Source organism: Canis aureus, chromosome 28 (assembly GCF_053574225.1).
Source record: "Canis aureus isolate CA01 chromosome 28, VMU_Caureus_v.1.0, whole genome shotgun sequence".
In the NCBI taxonomy this organism is placed as follows: domain Eukaryota; kingdom Metazoa; phylum Chordata; class Mammalia; order Carnivora; family Canidae; genus Canis; species Canis aureus.
Window position 1 is genome coordinate 34,493,622 of NC_135638.1, and position 24,995 is coordinate 34,518,616.

The 24,995-nt window shown below is 42.8% G+C and overlaps 1 protein-coding gene across 4 annotated transcripts in view; it reads right to left on the reverse strand.

The window, feature by feature from the left end:
• Positions 1-24,995, reverse strand: part of LYN (LYN proto-oncogene, Src family tyrosine kinase) — a 115,801-nt gene that overhangs the window by 71,638 nt on the left and 19,168 nt on the right. The window contains exon 1 of one of the 4 annotated variants that reach the window (XM_077876911.1): positions 10,103-10,255. The exons of 2 other annotated variants lie outside the window; for them this stretch is intronic. The gene's annotated coding sequence lies outside the window, so the exon portion shown is untranslated. Of the gene's footprint in view, positions 1-10,102; positions 10,256-24,995 lie in introns of those variants that run through there. One more of the 4 variants, XM_077876912.1, reaches the window with a different exon arrangement.

Genomic DNA, 24,995 nt, shown 5'->3' on the forward strand with positions numbered 1-24,995 from the left:
GCATTCCACTCGTAGCAATACGTTGCTTCTATGAAAACAACTGGTCAGTTACACAAAGCTCTGTAAAAAAGGATATTTATTGTGCAGCTGTTTGTTGTGGGGTAGCTTACTTTTACGACCGTGTATTAGTTGAAGTGGCTTTAATAGCTTAAGGGAATAAGGATTTTTATCAAAAGTAATTGTTTTAAAGCTTTTGAAAGTTTGTATTAATGGCTTTTAAGAACTGTTTTTTTTTTTTTTTTTTTTTTAAGCAGGGAGGGACAGAGGGAGAGGGAGTGAGAATCTTTTTTTTTTTTTTTAAGATTTTATTTATTCATGACAGACACAGAGAGAGAGAGGCAGAGACACAGGCAGAGGGAGAAGCAGGCTCCATACAGGGAGCCCGATGTGGGACTCGATCCTGGGACTCCAGGATCACGCCCTGGGCCGAAGGCAGCGCTAAACCGCTGAGCCACTGGGGAGTGCTGCTGGGGAGTGAGAATCTTAAGCAGGCTCCATGCCCAGTGCAGAGTCTCACATGGGGCATTCAAAAAGATATATGCACCCTATATTTATTGCTTCATTATTTACAATAGCCAAGATATGGAAGCAAATGAAATGTCCATCAGTGGATGAATAGATGAAGAAGTGGTACACACACACATACGCACACACACAGAGGAATGTTAGCCATAAAAAGGAATGAGATCTCGCCATTTGCAACAGCATAGACGGACCTAGAGCGTATTATGTTGAATGAAATAGTAAGTCGGACAGAGCAAGACAAAGACCGTATGACTTCACTTATATCTGGAATCTAAAAAATGAATGAACAAACAGATATAGACTCATAAAACTGGTGGTTACCAGAGGAGAGTGGGAAGGGAGATAGTCAAAACAGGTGAAAAACATTAAAAGTTACAAAATTCCAACCATAAAGTGAATAAGGAAAATAGGTTAAATAAATAAATAAATAAATAAATAAATAAATAAATAAATAAATAAATAAATAAATAAAGTGATAAGTCATGGGGATGAAAAGTACAGCATTGGAAATACAGTAAACAAGAGAATCTGAACCCATGGCCTAAGATCTTTCAAACACTGATAATCCGTGGAAGTAAAGAATATGGAGTGGCTGCAGCTGGAGTCATTGTCTTTGCTAAGAATTTAAACAGAAATAAATGGTCAATCATAAAGATTCTTAATAGACATAAGGAAATCGGCCCAACATCCAGGAGATGCACCTAAGTGGGCTCTGAAAAGACAGCAAGGGCTCTGTCAAGTGTCTCAAGAGGTGACAGCCACTCAGGCCATGTGAACATAAGAGGCAGTGGCCCCTTGTCTTTGACACCTAGCAAAGTTGGAAGGACTCAGGGAAGGAAGTTGGAGGTGGAAGAAAGGGGCTATGCAAAGGTCCTGTGCTGGAATGAGGCGAGGGGCAGAAAAGGATCTGGTATGGCTGATGGGAAGCAAGCAAGCAAGGGGCTGAGAGGGAAGAGGGAAGGCCGGGGTCTTGACATTCTTATGTTCAGTGTGCTGATGACAAATATGCCAGAGATGGGTGACATTCCCCTGGATCAATGTACAGCAAGAAGCCTCACTTACATGGCTGATCCCAATTTGCATAACTCTTAATTGAGCAATTTCACACAGAGGAAGACAACAGAAGATTGCTGAAACAATGGGGTTTTTTGGTTTTGTTTCTCTTAACAATAAAAGGGAACACACTGAAAACGAGATGAGCTCATGGAAACTTATGTATCACAGAAGCCTATGTATCAAATGTGTCATTTAAAGGACCAGAAGAGAAAATGAAAAGCAGAGTTTGAATTATGTATGTACCACCAACCAAGAAGAGTAATAAACATCAACTGTGTGTACAGCGTCAGATTTTTGTGATCAAGAATGCAGCCACATAGATTCATAAATATATAAAACTATGTATTTATATTCCACTTTAAGGGTTAAGGCAGCTTTACATAGTGCATACAACATAATGCAGACTACTATGAAATCAGAAAAATGTAAAATTAAGCCCAAGACAGCTAAAGGAAACTGAATGTTACAGCACACTGTAAGTTTTGGCACAATTGTTAGATATAGGCTGTAAATCTACAAAAACATAGGTTTTCTAGAGGTTAAAGCAAAAAGGAAAACATGCCACAGATATAAATAAGTCAGCTATTCTACAACAGAATTTCTCAACCTCAGCACTACTGACATTTCAAACTCCCCAATATTATTTGTTGTGGGGGCCGTCCTGTGCATTGTAGGGTAGTTCGTGGCCTCCTTGGCTTCCACCCAAGAAGCTAGTAACACATCCCGCCTCCTTCTCCCCCACCTCCTCATGAGTCGTGATAACCAAAAATGTCTCCAGATGCTGCCAAATGTCCCCTGATGAAAGTTACATGGCAGGAAATCAGATGTTTTAATTACTAGCAATGAACTTAAATATATTTTCTGTTACAGACTTGGGTAGAACAAAATGCTTTGTTAGTCAACAGTTGCAAGACAGGTTTAGTAGCCCATCGTGAAACTGAAGGGTCAGAGGCAGAAATCTTGTGCAGTAGATGTCTGCCAGAGGCCTGCCCACACAGAGATAGGTAGACTCACAAAGACATACATACAGATCTGGTCTGTTGGAACTGACCCAGAAACTTTTTTAAAAAAGATTTTATTTATTTATTTGACAGAGAGAGCACAAGCAGGGGGAAAGGTAAAAGCAGCTTCCCTGCTGAGCAAGGAGCCTGATGCTGGGCTCCATCCCAGGACCCCTGAGCCGAAGGCAGACGCCTAACCTTATGAGCCGCCAAGAAGGCCTGACCCAGAAACTTTTTCTGAGAAAATCAACAGCCTGACTCTATACTTCAATATAAACTAGTCTCATGAGATAAAACTAGAAGAAACAGTAAAAATGATCTATTCTACCCACTCCCCTCTAATGAAAATGTGTTTTATCTTCACTGATTTAACACAAAAATTCACTTAAAAGTTTATTGTGAACAGAATAGAGAGCCTGTAAATAGACATACAGAAATATGGTCAACTGGTGTTTGACAGAGGAACATATACAAGTCAGTGGAGAAATGACAGTCTTTTCAACAAAAGGCATTGAACAACTCTACATCTGCATGAAAAAAATTTGATCTGGACCCAGATCCTACATCTTTTATAATAATTAGCTCAAAATGAATAACAGAACTAAATGTAAAATGCAAAAGCCTCAAACTCATAGAGATAACACAGGAAAAAATCTAGATGACCTTGGGTTTGATGATGACTTTTAGATATAACACCAAAGCATATTCCATGAAAAAAAATTAGTAAGTTGGATTTGGTTAAAAATGTAAAACTTCTGCTCTGTGGAAGATTCTTAAGGAAACAAAAAGAAAAGCTATAGACTGGGAGAAAATCTCTGCAAAACACAAATGAAGAACTGATAGCCAAAAGATAACAAAGACTTTAAAATCAGTAACAAGAAAACAAAGAATCCAATCTAAAAATGTGCAAAAGATCTGAATAGACACCACTGAAGAAGATATACAGATGGCAAATAAGCATATGAAAGGTTGCTAAACACCACACATCATGAAGGAATTGCAAATTAAAACAATAATGATATATACCACCACAGACCTATTCAAATGGCAAAAATCCAAAGCACTGATAACACCAAATGCTGTTGAAGACGTAGAGCGACAGGAACTCTCCTTCACTGCTGGGGGAGCTTAAAAATGGTACCACCACTTTGGAAGAAAGCTTGACAGTGTCTTACAAAACTAAGTTTTCTCTCAATACAATTCAGTAAGTGTACTTTTTTTTTTTTTTAAGATTTTACTTATTTATTCATGAGAGACACATAGAGGCAGAGACATAGGCAGAGGGAGGGACAGTCTCCCCATGGGGAGCCCGATGTGGGACTCGATCCCAGGTCTCTGGGATCGTGCCCTGACCCGAAGGCAAACACTCAACTCCTGAGCCACCTAGTCATTCCTCGGCCACTGAGCCACCCAGGTGCCCCAGTAATTGTACTTCTTAGAGTTTACTGAGACGAATTGAAAACTTAAGTTCACACAAAAACTGTACATGAATGTTTATAGCAACTTTATTCATGACTGCCAAAACTTGGAAGCAGTCAAGAAGTACTTCCCTAGGAGCATGGACAAATAAATGATGTTACATCCATACAGAAAATATTATTCATAAATAAGAAGAAATGAGCCATCAAACTACAAAAAGACAAGGAGAAGAAGTAAGTAAGGCGTACTGCTAAAGGAGGGAAGCCCACCTGAAAAAGCTACTACTGCAATGATTGCAACTACATAACATTCTGGAAAAGGCAAAACAGCACTGTTCACAGGAAACAGTAAGGAGATCAGCGCTTACCAATAATTTAGGGGGTGGAAGGGATAAATAGGTGGAGCACAGGGGATTTTTTTAGGGCCGTGAACTATTCTACACAATACTGTAATGATGGATACATGTCATGATATATTCCTCAAAATCCACAGAATGCATAACACAGAGTGACCCCTAATAAAAACTGGACTTTCATTAGTAATAATGTACCAATACTGTCTCATCAGTTGTAACAAATGTACCATACTGATGCAAGATGTTAATAATTTGGGGAAGCTGGGGGGTAGTGAGTGCTGTATGGGAAACTCTCTGTACTTTCCAATCAATAAGCCACTCTGTAAACTTAAAACTGCCCTAAAAAAATAATCTATTAATTTGTTAAGTATATTTTGACAGAATAGGTACCATATACTTTGAGTCCTTATTTCAGAAAACAAAGCCTCAATTTTGAGCATATTTCTGTTGAGAAAATTTGCATACATCCATACGCCATGCTCCTTCTGAACACTCACAAAGTTTTCAATTATCAAGGGCAGGCAGTTAACTGTCTTAATAACTATGGAGTGAAATACAATAGAATTTCATTAAATCTTCTTAGCTGAATTCCTAAACTTCTAAATCATTAGGTTGGGAAAATACTGGTAAAAGATGGGAGCTCTATTAATGTTTCAAAATAAAGCCATAAATCCTAACAATATGCCTATATAGCCATTTATCATAAATGAAAGGGGAAACTGAGTTAGGCTTATAAAAATGGCAAGGCAAAGTACATGTGATAATGTAGCCCTGAGTTTACACATATACATTTGCACAGTGAACAGGATTTTATCAGCAATTAGTAATCCTGCAGAACCGCCACCTTCAACTGTAGTTCAGTAAGTCAAACAAGTATATCTTTACTTAGGCCAGGAGTAGGTGTGTAAAGGATGTGGTCCGTGTAAGAGACTATTGTAAAGCCACTGAAATTGAGGACAAGAAAGTGGTTGGAACTAGTGAGTAAAAGCAGTTGGGGGACAATAAGAAGGTGGGGTAGGAGTCTTGTTAAAGCTTGTTAGCTGTTTTGGTTTTTAAGTTACATGCAAGTAGCACCTTGATGGTGATTAAGAATTTTAAGGATAGCTAAAAGAATAATGTACCTGAATTTTTAAAAAAATATTTATAATGTAACTTTTTAAAAAAGCAAGATCAGTTTCATATACATTATGATCACATATATAGTTTGGAAAGGAATTTTAAATTCAAATTCAAATAGAAATAAAAACACTTTTATCCTTCTATGGTGGGTTTTTATTCTTCTCCTTCTCCATTGACAAAATGTCTACCAAAAGCTACAGTGTTGGGGTGCCTGAGTGGCACAGTCGGTTAAGCATCTGACTTTTCTTTTTAGGATTTTTATTTAATTATTTGACAGAGAGAGCAGAGAGAGAGAGGCAGAGAGAGCACAAGCAGGGGGAGTAACAGAGGGAGAGGGAAAAGCAGGCTCTCCATTGAGTAGGGAGCTCAATGTGAGGCTTTATCCCAGGCCTCTGGAATCATGCCCTGAGCCGAAGGCAGCTGCTTAACTGGCTGAGCCACCCAGGCGCCCCAGCATCTGACTCTTGATTTCAGCTCAGGCAAGTGGTGATCTCAGGGTCATGGGATCGAGCCCCTAGTCAGGCTCGGCGCTCACTGAGGGGTCTGCTTAGGATTCTCTTTGTCTCTCTCCCTCTACTCCTCCCTAACCACCCCTCTCATGTGTGTTCTCTCTGTAAAATAAATAAACAAAAATCTTTTAAAAAACACTACAGTGTTTTACCTTTAAAAAAACATGGCTGTAAAGTTAAAAATCAAACATGGTGAGGGGTGCCTGGATGGCTTTGTTAAGCATCTGCCTTCAGCACTGGTCATGATTCCACAGTCTTGGGATTGAGTCCCACATAGGACTCCCTGTTCTCTCTCTCTCTCTCGCTCTCTCTCTCTCTTTTATTTTCTCTCAAATAAATAAAATCTTAAAAAAAAAAATCAAAGACAGTGAGCCACTTATTTATCCTAGTTATCTCCACCCAGAGTAACCTCTGGGATTTCCTCATTATCTGGGAGACACGAAAAACCCGTATGGCATTCTGTCCTGCTGCCATGCCTTGATGTCAGCCCGCCTCAGTTTCCTCAGACAGGAATGGACTGGTCATGGCACTCATCCTCATGGGGTTGTGGGGGACATTCAATGTATTCAAGAGAGATGAAGGTATGGGAAGCCCGTCTCCCCCGTGGCCTGGCACCCATGTGAGCTTGTGGTCAATAAAGTATGATGGTTAAAAACCAGGCAATGATTCTAACCCAGAAGGCCTGAGGTCACAGGGCCATGATTTGATTCACAAAAGATGTGAGGAAGAAGGAGCACTGGAAACAATTCTTTGGACTAAGCTTAAAGACAAATAGTGACTTATCAAGTGTGGTGTAAGATACCAGAAGTGGACTTGAAAGATTCACTTGATATTCACGCCAGGTGTCCACAAGAAAAAGAGAGGAAATGAGGCCATGGCTGGTCCAGAGTTACTTTCTTAATTAAAACGGGTATGGCCAAGAAGTGTCAGAAGGGTGAGGAAAAGAAAAAGCAGTAGAGAACAGGCCTATACCATAGTTCCCAAACTGTGTGCCAAGGCACCCAGAGTGCTGCAGTAAACTCGAGGGGTGCCTGGGGATATTTCAAACTTTCAAGGGAAAATAATGACATCTGTTGGACACTATGAGAATTAATAGCTCAAGGTAGCTCAGTCTCAATAGATTGTACCGTATGCCTCTCAACAACTTTGTATCTGTGTGAAACAGGGTTTTCTGTGGTTGCTGTGATAAAAAGGAAGTATCACATGGAACAGAAACATGAAGACCGACGTGGAACAGAAAATAAGGGTGGTGGTGTCCAAATACAATTCCAAAAGTTGAAAGGCTGCACCACATAGGTATACACATCCCGCTAGGGCATAATCGTGTTCATTTAAGAATAGCATAAAAATAGTATTTTTCGCCTTCGGCGTTTGTGTATTATTTATTCAGATGGTACTAGGTTGTTATAGCAAATACATATCAGGTTGCTTGGACCTAACAACCTAACAAATGGAACTCTTTGGTGTTTCTTCTGCTCTAGGACTGCCGCGTAAAAATTACTGACACACTCAGGGTCAGTGATCTTTAAAACGTGAGCAGCAACAGATGGCAGGACAGGACAGAGCAGGTGGGTGCTGTCAGCCTGAGCAGTGAGGCAGAAAGAGCCGAGGGTGGGGCCACTGTGCGGGCGCAGCGGGGAGGGGAGGGGAGGGGAGGGGAGGTCTCCTGGTACTGGGAATCCACCACCTTCAACTTGGTATTGCCTACCCCGTTGTAAGGAGAAACCGCCGATTCTCAGTATGAATATATTAGAGGATGCCCCAATTAATTTCAGAAATTTTCGAATCATGGAAACAGCATGACAGATATTCCGTTGAATTTCCATTTTTCTTAGTGAAAATGTCTCCTTTTTTCTCCCCATCCTACTCACCCAGGCTCAGCTCAGAACCTCTGTCATCTCTGTGACCTCCATGTCACACTTCGTGCAGTAGAACCAACTCTCCACCAAGCACTGTCCCTTCTGCAATATAATTGCGCTTGGTTTCAAAGCTTAGGGAAAAGCGGGGATCAGATAAATTGTGCATTCCGGTGGTTTTTCCTACTTTAGTCTTCTTTCTCTACGAAACCCTACGTGATATTAATTACTAACTTCGTAGCATTTCAGGGATAATTAGCGTTGATCGTGGCAGTTGCCTCCTAGCTAGTCCTTCCCCTACTCTTGGCTCATCTTTGCAAATTACATTATTTCCACGTCACTCTATATTCAAAGTTCTGCAGACCACCTTCTATTATTTCAGTTTTACAATGGTGATGTCCTCTCATTCATCCCCACCCTGCCCACTTCCCTGTTTATGTCTCTCTACATAAGAATTCAGAATTACAAAACTTATTTTATCATCTGTCTGTCTCTCCTTCCCCGAGAGCAGGGATTGTTGTTAGTTTTGGATACTGGTGTATTGCCAGAGCAGACAGCAGTGCTGGGCACTTGGAAGTGTTCTATAAATGTTCATTTGTTGAATAGAGCACCTAGTAGAACAACTGCTCAACAAATATCAGGTACTAATTATAGTTATTAGAGTCATACCAACACCCATAATACTGCCATCAGCCCCAATGCCATTGCCAATAAGATAAAATCTCAAGTATTTAACTTGCCACCCAGCCCCTCATAGCCTGGCCACAGTCTACCTCACCATCACCTGTGTTACTCCCAATGGAAGACTCCTTGGTGGACACATGTACGTACTGACACAGCAGCATCATCCTGCCTTGACTGACATGTTGGCTCTTACCCGTTTAGGGAAATCCTGTGTATCTTCTGAAAACTAATGCACGCCCCATCTTGCCTGGTCCCCTCAGGTTACGTCCTTCTCTCCCTCTGATTTCTTCTCTCTATACTTTGGAACTAAGGTACAAGCCCTAAGACATCTCTTTCAGTACTACTTTATATTGTTATGTAACTTTTAAATTGCCTGTCTGGAAATGTGTGTATAGCTCTCTTCGCCTAGGCTAGAAACTTCTCAAGGGCAGAAACTGACTATTCCACCTTTTTGTAGACTACCTTGCTTCCACCACCCAAACACACACAGATCCACTATCCAGTTACCAAGCCAGCATTAAAACACCATTTACTGAATTAAAATTGAACTTAGAAATCACAATCAGAAGCTATTCTATAAGTAAAATTAATTACTCAGATTCTATTTGTTTTTTAATGAGTGATCAGTAAATGTTAGTCTCCAAAACTCTTTTAGTTTCAGACATACCACGACTATGAAAACAACCAAAATGCCCCCATTAACTGGGAATCTGTGACCATTCAAAGAATTTGGGCCAAAAATCTCTACATTAAAAAAATAATTTTGGGCTATGGGATGAGAAAATCTGGGTCCAATCTGGTTCCTCTGTTTATTAACTGCCATATAAACATTAGCAAGTTACTTAATTAAGCTTCACTTTACTCGTCTCTAAAATATAAATAATATTCCTTCTTCAACGGTTGCCGTGAGGATTAAACGAAATAGCATCTGCTAAATGCTTCTCCCAAAACAAGCGAACAATGTGTTACTTCCCTCCCTGTCCCCTAAAACGAGGAGAGCCAGATTATAGTGACATTATCATACTTAAGTGAAGAAAGGCTCCTGCAACCTTTGGCACAAACAAAACTGCTAAATAAAAATTGCTAAGGAGTCTCGGTGAGGGTGGCTTCCACTCACAACTAAAGCCACTCCAATTTTCACAGCACTCCAGGTAACTCCTAGTTGAACTCCCTTGTCTCCATCTCAATTCTTCCCCTCTTTTTGCTTTACTAAAATTTAAGTGGCCCAGACTGCAGACCTTTCCCCAACTCACACTGGGCTCCCCTCAATTAACCCGCTAAATCGCTTTACTGTATTAGTATTAGCAGCACACACTCACATATTTGGCAGGAAAATGAGTTCTGTGTTTGTGGATATTTCTTTTTCCCTTGGCTTTGGCTTTTCCCGGATTTTGTCACCCAGCGAGTAAAAAATGAAGAATTCTATTTTTCAGTTCCAAAATGTGTTAGATGACAGAGGAGGGGGGGGGGGGGCGGGCAGCACAATGGCTTGAGTCCTTCATTTCCCCAGGTGCACACAGGATTAGAAAGCTGTCTCTCACCAGTTTCTTTGTCTTGAGAGCCACGTTCCAAACCTACCTTTCAGCCAAAGTGTATTCACTTATCCAAGCTGGCGTGTTCTCTCTCCACTACCCCTGTGCCTCTTGGATGCCTCCCCAGCCAGCCTCATGCTGAGCAGGAAAGGCACTCATGACAGGCAGATTAAGGTTTTCAAGTAGCCCCAGGAGGAGGAAGTTACTTGTTCCCACGGGCCTGGGTTTTTCTTTTTGTGGGTGTGTTTTCTCTTTCTGAAACCAGGAAGCTAAATTTGCCTAATGGTTAAACCCAAAAGGATTATAGATTCTTTCTTCAAAAACCCTCAGAGGCCTGTTGTCCATCCCTCTGTTAAAAGCAGTCCATTTCTAAATCACACAGGCAGAGGGGAGGCTTTCTCGACCCTGTAGTGTGAAGCCTATTCTATTCCGTTATTTTTATAAAAAGCACTGTATCAACAGACCATTCACATTTATGTTTCCCATTCTCCTTACCAAATGAGACACAATATCTCAATTTCCTAAAAAGACAAAATTCAAAATTTCACCCCTCTTTCCCCCACCACTTCTTTCTCCTCTTTGAACTAAACTACTTTTAGGTTCAGGCTCTCGCACATTTACATTCTTCACATTTCTGTGAATTAGCCTTGAACACCCAGCAAGTTCTGCTTTTCTTGTAATAATTGAGATCATCTTTCTTGCCTAGTAGTTTTACCAAAAATGTGTTCTCTCTTGGCAATGTATCCCAACATTCAACAGCCATCCTGTCAGGGACGTCACAGTTGGCTGTTTTAACCTTCAGACAGGTGGAGGATCCTCACCATTGCTCCTGCGTGGTCCCCACACAGGAACTCAGAATCTTTGTGCTCTCAGCCTAATGGTTGTGTTTGTCAGAGAACGGTGGGCATGGGCTGAGCTTGAACCCTACTGATCGACCTTGGGAAGTTACTTAAACCCTCAGTTTCAGTTGACTCATTTGGAAAATGAGGCTATTGCCACTGTAGGTAAGGCCACTGTCAGGATTAACTGAGGGAATGCACCCAGAGCACCTGGCAAGCACTCCATCAGGGAGGGCTCCTGTTAATTTTAGTCCTGTGTTGTGACCTGCAAATCAACACCTTACTATTTCTTAATAATCTTTTTTAGATTTCTCATTCTTCATGCTTTTAAACAGATTCTCAGCTGCAGTGCTTATAGCAGTACACTCTATCAATGTGTAAGGCCACAATTCTTAACCTTGTCTGTGCCTTAGAACCATAAGGGGGCTTTTAAAAATAAGTGCCCAGACTCCACCCTAGATCAGTTAGTTATGTCAGGGGTTAGGCCTGGGCATCGGTATTTTAAAATCTCCAGCGGTTGGGACACCTGGGTGGCTCAGCTGGTTAAGCATCTGTCTTCCACTCAGGTCACGATCTTAGGGTCCTGTGATGGAGCCCCACATCGGGCTCCCTGCTCAGTGGGGACCCTGCTTCTCCCTCTCCCTCTGTGCCTCCCTGCAACTTGTCCTCGTGCTTTCTCTGGTTCTCTCTCAAATGAATAAATAAAATCTTTTGAAAAATAAAATCTCCAGAGGCAAACAAGTAAACGCTAAGATTGGTAGTTGATGATATGTACAGTAAAGAAAGGACAGGGTCACAGGAGAGGGAGGGATAGGATGTTGGTCAGCGAGCCTTTGTGAGCAGACCACATTCACAGTGAGGCCAGCCTTGCAGAGTCTCACGTTTGGATCAGAGGCAGAGTGGCCAGGGAGCAGAGCTGAAGCAGCAGCAGCAGCAGCAACAGCAGGAGGTCCAGGAGCTGTGGTTGTCCTGAGGCCACCCAGGTTCCTTCCCACAGCAGCTTTGCTTGCTCAGCGTTTCCTTCAGTTCTGGACAATTTTGGGCAATGCCTCAACTTCCTTCCAACAATTCCCCATTTCTGCTTAAGCTAGCAAAAGTAGGTCTCTATGGAAACCCAACAAACTTCTACTAAGACAACAGGTTATTTAGTTTAAATTTGTCCTATCTATGTAACCGTATTTGACAAACACGGGACTTCAAATCAAGATATTTGGAGGAAGCCCTCAAAGTCTCTAGCACTGAGCATCCCAATAAATTCCCTAACTTTTCCTGGACCTACACCATCTCCTCACTTGTAAACCACCTGGATCAAGCAAAATCTCCATCTCTTCCAGCTCAAGTTCTATGCATCCATAAATCTGGAGTCATTTTCATTTGTTGAGCACATTATAAGAGAAACACTGGAGGTGTAACTACTGTAAGGCATAGCCATCTCCAAGGAGCCGAGTATGTCTTCGTATTAACAGAGGATAATTACCTGGTGTGCACATAATTAGGAAACTCTTTCCTTTCCTTCTTTCTTTAGTTCATGTCACCAGCTCATCAGCACCAGCTTCTCCTTTCTCACTTCCACAACTTTGCAAGTTTGACAAAATATTATTAGTGTACCCAGCATATCAAAACTTGAAATGAGCTGTTTCAAAATAATAATTCTCCCTGACCTCCACCATTACCCCTAATTAAGTTTTTATTTTTAAATATTCTCTCTGGTAATTTTGAAGTTTTCTCTCTGATATAACACACACACACACACACACACACACGCACATGCCTACACACACCGCCTGGGGCAGCATTTAATTATTCTGCAGAGTCTCAAGAGCAGTGTCACTATTCCCACATTTCTAGGAGAGAGCCAGATGGAAGTCGGTCTGTGCTCTTCTCTCAGGGGTGGGGCATTGTGAAATTCAGTACATGATGAAGGATTTATATCTTCCCTAACATCTGGTGCTCAGGAATCATCATCAAAGACAGGATACCCATCTAGAACAATTGTTCCAGGGCAACATCTACATCATTGCCCTGTGATGTAAATATATGTCTCCATCGCTCTGTGATCTACATTTTGCCCACATCCTTCCAGAATGGTTATTATGTTTGGAAATCAGGCATAAATCTTTCAAAATCATCCAATGTAATCTGAGAAGATCTAGAAGGCTAAATTAGGAAATTTAGCCCTAGAAGCAATATTTTTAAATGAGGAGATAAGAATGTTTAATAGTATACAGTGGGAAACACAACCCTATCAGTTGCAATTTACTGATATTAAAAGCACATTTAACACACACCCAATATTTCTCTCCAACATTTTACCTTTCTGCCTTCAAAACCCAAAATAAAATAAGTATTGCTTTAAAGTCAATAGTTCTTTAGCTAATGATCTACTTGATAAAAATTTTTCTCAAGACTTAGCTAACAAATGAGACTATCACAGAAATAATTTAGTATAAAGTGGAGTTACCAAATTGATTTACTCAAAGTTTTAAGTTTTCCTGAACTTAAAATACTATTGATTTTTACATCATTATTTTATGTACCACTAAAGAAAACAAAACAGGGGGCACCTGAATGACTCAGTCAGTTAAGCATCTGACTCTCGATTTCAGCTCAGGTCATATCTCAGGGTTGTGGGATCAAGCCCTGTGCCAGGATCCACGCTTCTTCATGGGAGTCTGCTTGAGATTCTCTCTCTCCCTCTCCCTGTTTGCATTATCTCTCTTTCTCAATAAATAAAATCTTAAAAAAGAAAACAAAACAGAATGGCTACCCTTCAAATTATTAAGATGCCTTTCACTGTGATTTCAGAAGTGTTAAAATGTAAAAATATGCTTGCCTTAGAGCTTGTGAAATATAGTAAATGCATGCTTATCAAATGTCCATTTATTTTAGAAATCAAAATCTATGTTCTGTTTTATCCTTAAATGTCTTTTTTTTTTTTTTTTTTTTGGTCGTGCTGCTTCATCTTCTTTTTAAGTACAGAGAATTTAATTATTATTAAAGTACATTTTAATAGACTTAAGCAAGAAAAAAAAAGTTGTCTTTTCCCCATCCAGACATTGCTGATGACCATACCAGAAAAAAGCTAACAGCTATTTAACACCTACTATGTACGTGGTACTGCATCAAGCAGTTTACAGGGATTGTTTCATTCAATCCTTAGAACAATTCTTCAACAGATACTATTATTAACTCCATTTAACAGTTGAGAAAGTTGTGGCTTAGAGAGGTAAAGAGACTTTCCCAAGGTGACAGAAATAATAAGCAATGGAGAGAGAGTTAAGATGTGTGTTGTCAGGTAAGCACCATTTGCTCTCCAGGGTGTACTGCAAAACAAAAACAAAAACACCATAACCCCCCCCCCCCCATCAAGAGTCCACACTTTAGACTACACAGCAGAAGTGAGGACCACTGAGTGCCACTGCCCACCCCAGGATGGCTGCACACTGTGAATGTGGTGTGACTTGGCCTTTAGATGCTGACAAGTAATGGCTTTTTTAGTGGCTGGAGTGAGCCTTTGGAGCAGAGAAACAGGACCCCAAAGGTGTGACTGGAAGAAATCTGTAGGAGCAAAAAGGAGTAATTACAGAAAACATCTGTGAAGTTGAGGGCAGAAATGGGCAGACACAAACATCTATTTGCGAAATGTTACAAGGCCCCACTTGATGCTTCATAGAGGAACACAGAATCAAATTTTTTGAGCTGGAGAAGACTTCAAAGGTCATCTAGACCAGCAAGCTCAGCATCTCCTGGGAATGGGTAAGAAATGCAAATGCTGAGGCCCAACCAGAACCTTTGGAATCAAACTCTGTAGGTTTGTGCAAACCCTCTGGGAGATTCTTTTTTTTTTTTTTTTTTTTTTAATTTTTATTTATGATAGTCACAGAGAGAGAGAGAGAGAGAGGCAGAGGGAGAAGCAGGCTCCATGCACCGGGAGCCCGATGTGGGACTCGATCCCGGGTGGACAGGATCACACCCTGGGCCAAAGGCAGGCGCCAAACCGCTGCGCCACCCAGGGATCCCCCCTCTGGGAGATTCTTATTCCTGCTAAAGTTCAGGAACCACTGGGGTGCCTGGGTGGCTCAGTCTGACGACTCCTGATTTCGGCTCAGGTCATGGTCCCAGGATTGTGAGATAGGCCCAGGTTGGGTTCTGATCTCTGAGCTGGGAGCCTCCTTAAAGATTCTCTTGCTCCCTCTCTCTCTCTCTGCCCCATCTCCCCTTTTCCCCACTTTTTGCCCTCCCCTTCCCCACTTGCACAAGCACATGAGCATGCACACACACTCACATGCTCTCTCTCTCTCTCTCAAATCTGCTAAATTATGAAATAAACATTCAAAGTTTCAGAACCACTAATTGGTCCAACCTTCTTATCTGACAGACTGTGATGCCCAAGGTCCAGCAACCTGGACGGGGCCAGGTCAACCAGCAGAACCCCAGCTTTCAGGGACTTAGTCTAGAACCTCAAATACTTCAGTGTTTGCGTTTCACACAGATACTGATTTTCAAAGAAACTGAACATAATAAAACATATTGAAAAAACTATAGTTAATATAATTAAACCTGGACATCAGAAGCTCGAGGGGATCCGAAATCACAGAGTGTATGTTCCCAAAAATCGGGCAAAGAGCAGTAAGAGTGCAGCACCCAGTTCTAGAATGCCAGGGACTAGATAGCCCCTGCACAGTGTGAGAGAAATTAAATAAGAAACATCTTCGGGGATCCCTGGGTAGCTCAGCGGTTTAGCGCCTGTCTTCGGCTCAGGGCATGATCCTCGGGTCCTGGGATCGAGTCCCACATCAGGCCCCCTGCATGGAGCCTGCTTCTCCCTCTGCCTGTGTCTCTGCCCGCCCCCCCCCCCTTTCTCTGTGTCTGTCACAAATAAATAAATGAAATCTTAAAAAAAAAAAAAAAAAAGACACATCTCCGAAAAGAACAGATAACAGATAAGGCTTTAAAACAGAGTATGGCCTCAGCCATCAACCCGGGATTAACAGAAGTATCATAAAATGTACTGTTTTCATCTAATTAACAAACCCCTAAGTACTCTCCGAGTCTACCTGGACATTATTAAATCCTCCTAATTCAAAGCAGGTGAAACCTCAGGCGTGAACAGATGGCGAAGAGCCCCTGTCGAGTGTAGCTGGCCCCGAGCCCCACTGGAAACACACCCATTAGCATCGTTCACCTTTTCTGCGTTTGTCTGAAACTTGGCTCCACGGTCACAAACAAAATGAACAGGGACAGGGGACTTAACAGAATAGCGACTTCCTGAATCCCGGTTTTACCGAGTCGGTCAGGCCACTGGATCCCGCTCTGAAACCGTGTGTCCTCGGCCGGGCAGGGGAGCCTGAGGCTGGCGGGAGGGAGGTGCGAGCAGTGCGGCCGCCCCAGGGCCTCTGCCGTCTGGACCGGCGCGGGCGCCTTGGGAAAGGTCCCGGGGCGCGGGCTGCTCCCGGGCGCGTGCGACGGCCACGAGGGCAGCGGGCACCCCGGGCCCGGCGGGGGCAGCTGGTGGGGCCTGGTCCAGCCCCGCGGTCAGCCCCCCCCCCCCCCAGCTCCGGCGGAACCGAGCACTTCTCCCATCAGGAAATCAGACCGTCCCGGCCTCTGCTCCGCACGCTCATCTGAAGGTGACACTTGGACCCAGAAGAACGCGGTCCTCCCGGCCCCCTTCGCATTAAGCACACAGTCCGCCAGGGAGGCGCAGGGTTGCCCCAGGCCCGTTAGAAAGAGACCCCGAAGTCTGCTCCCCGACTCCAGCGCCCCATACTTCACAGAGCTGTCCTAAAAACCCTCCCACTGGGCTTTCCTTCCTCCTGCTGTCCCCTTCCCTCCCCACACCCCACCCATCGCCACCGCCCTCCATTCCCCACGCTCCACTCTCCGGGTGTCTTTCCCCAAACACCTACATTTCTTTCTCTCCCTCCGACTACTCGTTCCTCAGAGCCTGGCAAGCAGCTCCCTCCACAGTGACCTACCGAATGCTGGGTTTTACAGGCCACTCATGTCATTCCCGTCCATCCTACAGACCAGCCACACACCTACACACACACACACACACACACACACAGGCCACTCATGTCATTCCCGTCCATCCTACAGACCCGCCCCCCTACACACACACACACACACACACACACACACACACACAGCCTTTCATCCCTCCTCCAAGCCTTCAGGCCTGCCCCCTCCCTGGAATATCACACTCTCCCAGCAGCTTCCTTCCTGTTTCCAATCACCCACTTGGGGCACCATGTCCTGTGGGAAACCCTGTCCAGAACCTACAGGCAGAAGCCACCTCCTCCTTCCCGGGTCCCTGCCCAGCTCAGGCCCAGCCCTGGCCTGGCTGTTGATTCCCGGGGCTGTGGTCAGCGCCCAGGATGTTGCCAAGCCCCCTAGAAGACACTCGGCTGAATCATACCGTATATCTAATGAAATCATTTGTGTGCAATTATTTCTCTCTCAGTCTCTCGAAAGGCTCCTTCGCTCATACTTCTAGCGTAGATGGAATTCAATCATTACCACTTTATTACCCCTCTCACTCAAGCCAGTGGATTCCAGACTTGCCAGTTCACAAGAATGACTGGGACGCTTGTTAAAAATAGAATCTTGGGCTCTGCACTTGACAGACCCCTGAACTAGAATCCGTATGGGGGTTGAGGGCATCTGTAGCAAACAATACGGATAATGCTTACACTGATTTGACTTACTTTGTCCCCCTACAAAAATGTGACTTTCTTTGGAAAGAGAATGACGCAGTAAACTTTATTGACTGTTTATATTTTAATGCGAATTTTTGGTAAAATTCTTACCTAAAAGATTTAAATAGAAGAGGTAGGGAAAAAAAGAGAGAGAGACAGAGAGACAAAAGAACAGGTAGAAAAAAAAAGAAAAAGTCATGGGATACATCCAATTTTGATTTAAAACATTCTCTGGGGCACCTGGGTGGCTCAGCCTTCAGCTCAGGTCTTGATCCCAGAGCCCTGCATCAGGCTCCCTGCTCGGGAAGGGGGGGGGTCTGCTGCTCCCTCTCCCTCTGTGCCCCCCTCCAAATAAATACGTAAATAAATCTTTTAAAAAAATAAAATAAAACATTCCCTGGATGTGAGGCCATTTTACCTCCAAACCCCGTCTAATCAAAATGCTTATCTGGTAAAGTGGCTTTATACTATATAAAAGTAAAGTCAAGGTGAATGAACTTTTCACAATGTTCACTTTAAAGGAAATTATAATATTTGTAGTTTGTTTTTAAAAAATATTTTTTATCAGGATATTCAGTTTTGCAACTGTGCTTTCCAAACTCGTTTTTTTACTCGAAAGTACTTATTTGGGCTAAAATTTCAGAAAACACTTAAGTGTAACCATGGTAGGGTCTAGTTGGAATGCTGGGTTCTATAGGTGTTCTAACTCAGACACCTTGAGCCTGGTTGAAATTGTTTGTCCTTCACCGCCCACACAACCACTTCATTGCAAAAACTGTTTTCCTTCATTACGCCTATCAAGGTATCCTCAGAGGTACACTATGAAAGAGGCACACAATGAAATAGAAATACCCTTTAGGTCCCCAGGAAGTGCATTTATTTTTCCCATTTTGGGGTCCATTTAGGAAGTGGCTCGTCCCAGCCACGCTTTGTGTTCTGAATTATTCCTCTCCTTCGATTAGAGCCGAGCACCAGTAGATGGGGAGAGGGAAGAGAGAGGCCTGGAAGGGACGGGGACAGATGGGGAACAAATCACAATGACATTCAGCTCACTCAGAATCAGGCTTCCGTGTCTCCGCTTCCTGTTTGCTATACCCTTAAATAAGACACGTCCTCAGCACACACGTACACACACACGACCCCTCCTGCCACCTCCATCTCGGTAAAGGGCACCCTCAGCTCTTGAGGTTGAAAACCGAGATGTCTTTTTCTCACTCCCCAAATCCAACCCAGCGGCAAGGTCTTGTCATCAGCAAGCACTAGCTCTCCCCGGTCTGACCCTCCGGCCCCAGGGTCAAGCGCATGGGTGCCCCAACCACCAGATCCAAGCCAGGGACTCCCAGGTACATTGGAATTCTGCAGACACAGGAAATTATTTTTAGTATAAGTATGTTCCAAGCATGGCACGGGACACATTTATATTTAAAAAAATCCATCGTTTACCTGACATTTATGTTTCACCTGGCATCCTGTATTTTTATTTGCCAAATCTGCCAACACTGTCCGCCCCTGCATTCCCCCACACAGCGAAATCTTTATCTACTGATTACAACCCTCCTGCAGCTTTCTTCAGGATTTAAAATAAAAGCTAAGTTATTTACCAGAGTCTTCAGAGCCCTCGATTAGAGAAGGTGGGAGTGCTTGGAGAGGGCCCTCTGCTTGCCTTTCGGACCTCTCTCGCTCTCTGGCTCCAGCCATAGGAGACAGCCTTCCTCTCTGCAGATACTCAAGCTCATCCTCACCTCAGGACCTTTGAACTTGCTGTCCCCTCTGTCTAAAATCTTCTCCCTCTCCTTGTCCTCCACATCACTCAGATCACAGCTCAAAGAGACCCCCAACCCCCCACAAACGTAGCTAAAGTAGTGCCCCAACATGCCCTCTGTCACACTACTCAGCCTTACTTTCCTCAGAGCCCCTTCATCCAGTCTGAAAGCATTTATAATATTTTGTTATTTATTTATTTATTTATTTATTTATTTAATATTTTATTTATTTATTCATGAGAGGCACAGAGAGAGAGAGAGGCAGAGACACAGGCAGAGGGAGAAGCAGGCTCCATGCAGGGAGCCTGATGTGGAACTCGATCCCGGGCCCTGGGATCACAACACGAGCCAAAGGCAGAAGCTCAACCGCTGAGCCACCCAGGCATCCCAATTTATTGTCTTTTAGTCCTGACTGGCAACGCAGGCACCATTAGAGCAGAGCCCTGTGTCTTTTGTTCACTCTCTCCAGAGCAACTAGAATTGAAGCTGGCATTTAATAGCCTCTTCGTGTATTCGCTGATGAATAAATGAATGGGTTTCCCATCCGTAAAATGAAACTTCCTTAAATTCCAAACGGTCTTCACTTACACATGTTCAACTTCTAGACTAAAATGGTGCATCTCTAAACAACCTTTCCTGCACCAAATGCAGACTTTCTCCATCAGCCAGCAGATCCACCTTTTCCTTTACTGCATGGCTGATGCTGCCCATCACTCCAAGTCTAGAGTCATCAGGAGCAGTGTCTTTACTTAGTGCAAGGTGACAGTGGATGCAGTTACTGGAGTGTTTCATTACATTTTAAACCTATAATTTAAAAAATTTAGTAAAAGGCCCAAAGACCCAAGTGTTGATATGAATGCTATCAAAAGCAGAGATGCCCTAACCCTAATTCAACAGTAACAAGATGAAAATCATAAAATAGGCTGAAAGCAGGCTTTAAATGCTTTAAAGCCCTCGGCAAAGCATTTTTTTTTTCACGTGAGCTGGTAGCCTTACTGTGAAGAAAATGCATAAAATTGGAGACAGGATAAAATGCTGAATCTGTATTGAAAGTCATGTCTAAATGGGAAGGGACAATTAGAAATGGTACAAATTATTTAGCTGTCTGGGGATGGAAGCCCTTAATCACATTATTAACCCTATTTTTGGCTCAGGCTCAGAAGAGGAATAAGGGGCTGCCCATGGACCATCTGTGGCACAGCCCGAAAGCACTGTGTCCAGGTCCTTACACAGTAGCGTAAGGCAATCCTTCCCATTACCTTATACTCCTCCTTATTCCTGAGAAATCAGGGAGTTTCTGAAGAAGAAAAACCTGAAGTTTTAGTTTCAACTCTTCTGAGCTGCTAGGAGAATAAAATATTTTCAGTGGTCGCCCAGGCTCTTTTGTGTTGTTTAGATAGAGTATTTGGAGGCAGGGCAGGAAACCACAAGGCACAGGAGAAAGGGAAGTGCCTAAGTCATGGTGTTGGGTGTGGGAGTCCAGAAGCCGACTCCAGCAAGAAGGAAGAAAAGAGATAAAAACACACATGTTAAATAGGAGCAAGGAGCTCCAGGAAGTCACACTAAACGTTTCCCGTTTCAGGAATTCTAAATTCTCACACCATTTCTTTAACCATTTTACAGAGGTAGTTGGGAAAACTACAGGCTCATATTTTCTTTAAGAAGAGCGTGGAGGGACACCTGGGTGGCTCAGTAGTTGAGCGTCTGCCTTTGGCTCGGGTCATGACCCCAGGGTCCTGGGATCGAGACCCACACCAGGCTCCCCGCAGGAAGCCTGCTTCTCCCTCTGCCCGTGTCTCTGCCTGTGTGTGTTTCTTGGGAATAAATTAAAAAATCTTAAAAACAACAACAACAACAAACAAAAACAAAGAAGAAGAGCATGGAAATGTACCAAGCCAAATTCTGACAGAACCATTTGGAGTTCAGCACACATTCATGAAAGCCTCACCTACATGGATGTGGGGGAAGAGGATGAACAGGATGCTCTCTGCCCTCAGGAATTCAAGGAACAGTGAGAGAAACAGGCAAATCGATGCTACTGCTGATAAGACATGACAGGTACCACACAGAGGTATATTTGACACGCTTTGGGGCCACAGACAAAAGAACAGTCAGGGTTGGCTTCACGCATGCACCAGATCAATACCTCAGTTAGAGCTTAATGGGACCTTAGGACATGATGTTATCTTTAGTTTGCTTTTCTTATCGAGGAAAAACCATATATAGCATGCTCGGGAGATGGACGGTGGTGATGGCTACAGAACAGTATGAATGCACGTAATGCCTCAGTACACTTAAAAATGGTTAAGATGCTAAATGTTATGTATATTTTATCACAATTATTTAAAAATCAAGAAAAATGAATTCTGATTATCCACCAAAACAAATATGTATATATAATGAAATGCACAGATCTTAAATGCTATAGGAGATTGATTTTGATATATGTCCACATTCACGTACCCAGCTTCCAAAACAAGATACCAAACATGCTGATCACCTTAGACAGACCACTGTCCTTTTCTAAGTGACACCCTCCCTGTGAGCACTGTTCTTGAACTTCATGCAAATGAAATCATCTAATTTGTATCTCTTTCTGATGTGCTTCCCTGAATATGTTTGTGAGACTCAACCAGTTCTTGCATGTATCAGTAACTTTTTTTTTTTGTCTGAGAGTAACCCATTTTATCAGTCTACTATCCAAATGTATTGAACCACTCTTCTGATAATGGGTATTCAAGACATTTCCAGGGTTTGGGGATATATATATATAAAATGAAAAAAGATGCTGTCTACATTCTTGAGCATGTCATTTTGTGGATGTACATTTTCATTCCTCTTGCACAAACACCTAGGCGTGGAAATGCTGAGTTGTGAGGCAGGTGTATGTTGAATTCTATAACAAACTGCCAAAGGGTATCTTGCGGTAGCTGTCCCATTTTTAGATTGCAATCTCCCCACATCCTTGCCAGCATTTTGGTATTGTCAGCCTTTAAATGGACACCAGTGGCTCACTGAACCCCCATGAATGCTGCAGAAAGAGGAAAGGGTTATTGGTTTCCCAGAGTGCTGCTCCTTCTCTATTGGGCAGGAGGTTCACACCCTGGCTCAGCTGGAGATTAAATGGGGTTTATTTCATTCTTTTCCAACAAAGGGCTTTCACATATCTTTTCAAAACCAATCTTGATAAGAAATTCTAACATCTGACAAAAAAGCAGCTCTATGATGGGGTACTTTGCCCTGGGGTTCACAGGGCAGATCTCTCCATACCAGCCCTTTGACTAAACAGGTTCCTCATTTCTGAGCACATCAGTCAATCTGTTACATGTGGAAAGAGAGAGAGACAGAGACAGAGAGAGAGAGACAGAGACAGAGAACCCTACTGGATGATGAGTTATGATAAAACTATGCACGTCATGGTTTCCTACACATATTCCTATCTCACTCGTGGGTCACTTTGACAAGTGTCAAGACCAGTAGTTAAGATCTCAGGATGCCTGGAGCCACGTCCCAGGAAAAGAGGAGCCAGCAGCCCCTTGCATGCAGGAGACACTCCACACCTGAATAGGAAATCCCTAAGGGATGAAAGCTCTGTGGATCCCACAAACCTTAAAGCACAGCCAAGACAATGCCGTTTCAGTGAATGAGACGCCCCAGCAGATGGTGTGTCCCTGTTCCACTCCAGATGCTCCTAAATGTGTGTGGGAGACAGTGGAATGAGAGCCACTCCCCTAATGGTGCCTGCTCCAGTTGCTTTCCTCGAAGGAGCAACTTCTAGTTAGGTAGCTCTTCTGGGTATGTCTCTATACTCCAGGACATAGGACATTCAGCTGGAAAATGACCAGGTATTTACAGCACCACCCTAACTCATTGATCTGAATGTTTTCTTATAATGGCCCAAAGATTCCACGATGGTGAGATCTAGTGAAACGGTTCTCAAGCAGATACAGAATCAGAATCTCGACCAGAGCTCTAAAAAGTACTGAACCTGGGTCTCCCGCTATTCCCATTTACTCGGCTAGGTCTAGGTCCAGTGTGGCAATGGGAAGGTTTAAATATCCCACCACTCCGGGATCCCTGGGTGGCTCAGAGGTTTAGCGCCTGCCTTCAGCCTAGGGCGTGGTCCTGGAGTCCTGGGATCGAGTCCCACGTTGGGCTTCCTGCATGGAGCCTGCTTCTCCCTTTGCCTGTGTCTCTGCCTCTCTCTGTGTGTGTCTCTCATGAATAAATAAATATAATCTTTAAAAAAAAAAGGTCCCAACTGACTCCCATGGGCAGCCACGGTTGAGAACTACTATAAAACCCCTCGACTACAACTCACCTGCTCTTTTGAAAAAGCACGGCACCATCCAGTTGTGTTAGGAATCTTATCAAATATTGAACTCCGCATCAGAACTGAAATCATAGCAATGAAAGTGCCACGGATGATGCCCTGCCGGTGAACTCCAACAGTAGTGATCCCAAATGACATTACAATTCCATGCCCTTATTCATGAATAGGGATTAGAATTTATCCACTGCCATTCTGACCCCATACCTGAACTCAGAACAATGCTCAGGAAAAAAAAAAAGTAAGGTTCTAATTGATAAATAGAGCCCATAATTGGAATGTATTTGCTGGTATGCCAGAGAATTGGCTTTTGTATCATACTTTAGCTTCTGTGAACTTTACTTTTGTTCTGTAAACCTAATAGCCAAAAATATGGCTACACTATAGCCATAAAGAAAATGACAGAGGGCTGCTTGGGTGGCTCAGTGGTTGAGCTTCTCCCTTGAGCTCAGTTCGTGATCCCAGGGTCCTGGGATGGAGTCCCACGTTCTCCTCTCTCTGTCTCTCATGAATAAATAAATAAATACATAAATCTTAAAAAAAAATTTTAAAAAGAAAATGGTAGAATTTACAAAGTATTAGCTTTGGGATACAGTTTATGAAAAACAGAATTCACTTCTACTTATCTCAGATTTATCTGTTATAAAACTATTGCTATCATTTCCCTTTATTTTAAGTCATTCCACCTCATTGTTTATAATAAACCCTCAGGGAACAGATACTTTTTTTAAAAAGATTTTATTTATTTATTTATTTATTTATTTTTATTTTAAGAAGATTTTATTTATTTATTCATGAGAGACACACACACACACACAGAGAGAGGCAGAGACACAGGCAGAGGGAGAAGCAGGCTCCATGCACGGAGCCTGATGTGGGACTAGATCCTGGGACTCCAGGATCACGCCCTGGGCCAAAGGCAGATGCTAAACCACTGAGCCACCCAGGACTCCCCAGGAACAGATACTTTTATGATTGATAAAACAATGCTACTTCATGTTTAAGATCTTAAAATCTGTATAAAGGATAAAATACTCTAAATTCTATATAAACAAACAATAGGCTAATCATAACTAAGTCGAAATCACTTTCAAATGGGAGGGTCTCAATAAACCCCAATGTGCTCAGATTAAACTATCAAGACAGAAGTAAAAAGAAGCCTCCAAGGAAATAATGTATCTCCTGACCTTAAAAATAAAACTTAGAACAGGGGGACATTTCCAACCTGTTCATTTCCTGAACCACTGGCAGTCAGAACCAGAAGTAATTCAGTTAATCATTGTTCTCTTGTTAAAGTTATTTCATC